General features: G+C 33.0%; 1 pseudogene; it reads right to left on the bottom strand.

The window, feature by feature from the left end:
• Positions 1–478: 478 nt before the first annotated feature.
• On the bottom strand, positions 479–4385 carry LOC143588264 (beta-caryophyllene synthase-like; annotated as a pseudogene).
• Between the last annotated feature and the right edge of the window lie 392 nt (positions 4386–4777).

Genomic DNA, 4777 nt, shown 5'->3' with positions numbered 1-4777 from the left:
AAATGAACCAACGGAATATGTGTTCATGTTCGTTCGCTTATTAAATAAATGAACATAAACGTACTTCCCGCCAAACGATTCATGAACGGATCACTGAACGTTCGGTTCATTTACGAGATTACATTTTACTAAATGGTGTTCCTGTTTCAAATCGTTATTCACACTTAATTACACCTTTGGGTTGATAATAACACAACTCGTATCAGCTTGTCAATTAAAATATATGCATCAATGAATACGAGACTTGCCACGTTTTATTTGTCTAATTTATGAAAGCATGAAACACGCTTAAATACTCAAACATTGAATTACAGGCGTTAAAACAAGTAACTACGAACACACAGAACAGTCCACACCGGAGCAACTCGAACACTGAAATACACACATTAAAACAAAATAAGTAGTAACTATTTAAACACTCCACACCAAAGAAGTTAAGATCTTGTTCAAAGATTACACCATGACGACACCATTGAGCTCATTTACTCATAGAGTCAGCCAGAAGAGAGTTTATAATCTTTATTTGTTCTTCCGTGACATGTGTGAAGTTATTTTCATGATTAAACAAGAGATCCATTACACGTCCCAAATTGATCACTTGCACAATTAACTGCATAGGAACATCTTTGCACATAAGCTACTCTTGATTCATTTCAGTCCATGCACTTTCGACTTTTTGGCGGAACAAATCAACGGCAAGTTCCTCAGAGGCATCAAATTCCTTTGTGTAGCAATGAATACTAGATGCAACATGCTCTCTTTCTTGCTCCTCCTACACTTGGATAGTTTGATCAAGTGTTAGTAAAGTATATAAGGTTTTCAATATATCTTCACACGTACATGGAGGTTAACTAAATATGTTGCTTTCAATGGTAGATTGGATGTACCTTGTAGCTAACTATATCATCCTGAAACCTACAAACCGCACAACATGCTTTAACAAGAGGTGGAAAAGTGAGGGCCCATTCGAATGTATCGTTTGTGACTATATCACCCATGCCAACAAAACTTGATATTAGAACGAATTTGTAGCCACAACTGATGAATGCAACTGATGCGTGTTCCTCCATTGTTGGTATATACCCTTCATGTGCCCATTTGGCTTCAGTCATGTAACTTTTGATGTATTCCTTCGTCTAAAATTGAAAATAATCAAGGAGTAAATCGATACAAATCAAATGATAAACATACAAATATGAAAATCGGACAACTCTCAATATTATACTTCAGATGAAATATAACTCAAGAAAATCTCTATTACAAGTTTACAACTCTCCTACATAACTCTAGGGTTGATTATGTATTTGTAATATTAACTCAACTTAGCTAACAAGATATTTAAATAACTCTAACTTGGTCAATTAGAAACCCATTAAACACCTATTCACCCCTTAACCCCACAAGGTCACAACGGCACAACCAACTTGTTGTAGCTACTTGGGCTTTCCACCCTTTAAAACGATTGTATCTTCCTCTTGGGTCAAACAACAATTAAGCCAACAAATAAGGTGATAAAATGGAAAAAAACAAAAACAATTGAAGGCATGGAGACTTTACCGCGTCTTTCCAGTATTTAAGATGATGCTGTTTTCCATTCTTTTCCATGATTTCCTCCATTTCCTTGTAAACATCCATTACCATTTTGTATAATAGCTTCATGTATTCTGGAAGCACATCCAAGCACATAATTGACCACCTATGCGTGAATTGAATAATATTATCAATCTAATCTAACTATACTAATAAAAGGAAATAATGAAGATGATGTGGCAATCTCACATTCATTCTTGGCCTAATCTCTCTTCTCATTCATTTGACTTATCCATGGGTTATGGTCTTATGGAGAAAAACCATATTGACAAATGAGTTATAATTTCCTTTCCAATTTTCTAATCTCTCATTTAATTCTACCTAACAATCCATGGGTCATGGATTAAGATAATTTTGGCAATGGGTTATAATTTCATTTTTAATTATTTAATTTCTCATCTTATTTATTCTAACAATCCATAGGTTATGGGACAAAACAATTTTGAGAAATGAGTTATAATTTTCATTCTAATTTTCTAATATTTCATCTCATTCATCATAGTTATCCATGGGTAATTAGTCAAAACAATTTATGCAAATATTATATATATAAAATCGATTTTGTAAATTTGAGATTCTAGACTTCTTATTGTCTGTACTATATATTTTATTTTTACCTTTAGTTTTGTTCATTTCTTTCAAATAATGGATCTTTTATTTTTATTATTTGACAAATCCCGTATAATACACGGGTTCAAAAGCTAGTTGTTAATAAGTTAGAAAATTTCCTTTTATTCCAACGGTGGAATATTACTAGCCTATATGCTTGTGACATGCATATCTATAATATATATAAATGAAACTATAAAAATCCTACGTGTCGCGATGTGGTCGCTCCTTTTTTTTTCGAAGTCACAGATTTGCTTGATTTTTAAATGGAGACTTCTCATGTATTTGACCCGAATTCACGGGTACGGGTCTCATCAAACCCAGCTATTTCTTAAATGAGTTATAACATCTCATTAAATAAAAATTAATCTCACCAAATATTTGTTATAAAAATCCTATAAATTAGAGATATACTAAAAATTAATATCTGATTTATTTAAAAGAAGATATATATTATTTATAATTAAAAAACCAATTTTATAGTAAAAGAATAAAGGGGTCTTGGGTCTCATCAAACCCATATAGCTTTTAAACCGGGTTATAACATCTCATTTATTTGTAAAACAATTTATCATAAAACCATAAATATATTATTAAATTCCATGCAATTAAAAAATAAAAATTAAAAAATAAATAAATATTAGAAACAAATAATATAAAACAACCTCGTAATATTGGGGATAAAAACTAGTAATATATACCTTTCAATTGCATCAGTAAAGATCATAAGCTCCTCATAGGTACCATAAGCATCATAAGTATCATCTAGAACGGTAGCCATTGCAATTATTTTCGTCAAGAAAATTCTTGAGTGGGAATATTCAGGCTCAAAATACACGCTTAGTGCCCAAAAGTAGCTTTCAACCAATCTATCTCTTGCATAGGAGAAATTATTTGGGACATCGAACGTATTCCACCACCTACAATGCACCAATGCACATGTAAAAATTTTAAGAAAATATATAATTTGAACATATATTGATACTGATGAATTAAGCAAGAGAAGGGGTTATATGATTGTACATGGAAAGTTGGCTAAGCTCCTTCTTATGCAATGACGTTAGCAAATCGAACCCTAACTTGGCAAGCTTTAGTAAAGACTCGTTATGAGATGCTTGATGTTGATAGAAAGGTATATAGTGTACCGCTTCCAGTCTCGGCAATCTTTTTCGCAGAGGTTGTTTTAGTGTTCTTTGTATTACATTAGAAAACATATTCTCCACCAATTGAGGATCTTTTGCCATGTCATCAAGACAAGCTCTTGTAAAAGTAAGAGCATCATCGAGTATGACTTCTCCCGGTACCTTTAGAAACGATGCCTCATACAGATTAAGCATTTCTTCGACATCATTGGTTAAATTCTCACTAAACGCTCAGTTTTTGTCCTTATAGTTGTTCATAATATCTGTTAAATTGATAAAGCCGTTATCATAAATTTTCATTGCAATAAGTTTAGTATATTACATTAGTTATGCCACTCACCGCATGACACGAAGTAGCCTTGTTGTCGCATTAGCCGAAACCAAAGGGAAATGCAACCACCGTTCCAGTTATCTCCGTAAGTTTCATAAACATGTTGCAAGGCTTTGTTAATCTCCTCCTCAAAGTAATATGCTATGCCAAGTCGTTGTATGGCATCAACAAGTTTTAATAAATTTACATGTTCCTCCTGAACATATAAATATGCCAATATTTCCTTTTTCACTTGATGTTTCAATTCTTGTACAACTTGTTCAATTTCATGTCCTTCTTCTTGCTTCGCCTACACATGTGACACCGTCACACACACACACACACACACTACTATTGCTAAAACTAAAAGAACAAAGCTAAATAGTTAAAACTTTTCTAGCAATAATTCATATTGTTTAACAACTTTCACTTTTTACATTCAGATGTGTATATTATGTTCATAAAAAGAACAATTAAACTAACTTGTGTTCATATGACTATTATTTTTCAAACGTTAATTAGCTCATATGTAGTTATATATGTGTAGAAAATACACATGCAAATGATTTACACACTCCGGTACATAATTTACACATATGCAAGTTCTATAAATAAATGAATTTTGTTTATATACATATATCAACGAAGATATCATATACAAGAAACTGATCACCCCAGACACTAGGAGGGAAACTTGCAATGGGACGAATAGCCTCCTCTTGCATGGTTGTCATATTGAATTAAAGATTTAATTGGGTGATATATATGTATACTACACAGTTTCATGATCAAAGGGTTGCATGGGTTTCTATATATAGTGGTGATCAGTGGAGATCCACATGTGCTTATTAAAAAAGTTAAGGCCAGCTTAATTGATATCATCCACTAATCTACATACTACAGCACTAGAGGTGGGCAAATAAAACGGTTAACCGAACCGACCCAAAAATTTAATCGAAATTGAGTACTGGTTTGAAACCGATTATGTAGAAATCGGTTTGGAACCGATTGAAACCGTCGGTTTGGAACTGGTTTGTAAATTTCTCCCTCAAAACCGGGCAAAAACCTTTCAAAACCCGAATCGAAACCGATCAAAATCCGAACCGAAACCGGTCGTAACCTGGAC

Source organism: Bidens hawaiensis, unplaced genomic scaffold, assembly GCF_021521415.1.
Source record: "Bidens hawaiensis isolate Kalapana, Puna unplaced genomic scaffold, B.hawaiensis_p1.1 tig00036290_1, whole genome shotgun sequence".
Classification (NCBI taxonomy): Eukaryota; Viridiplantae; Streptophyta; class Magnoliopsida; order Asterales; family Asteraceae; genus Bidens; species Bidens hawaiensis.
The sequence above is the reverse complement of the archived record's forward strand: the minus strand, read 5'-3'. Positions and strand labels throughout refer to the sequence as shown.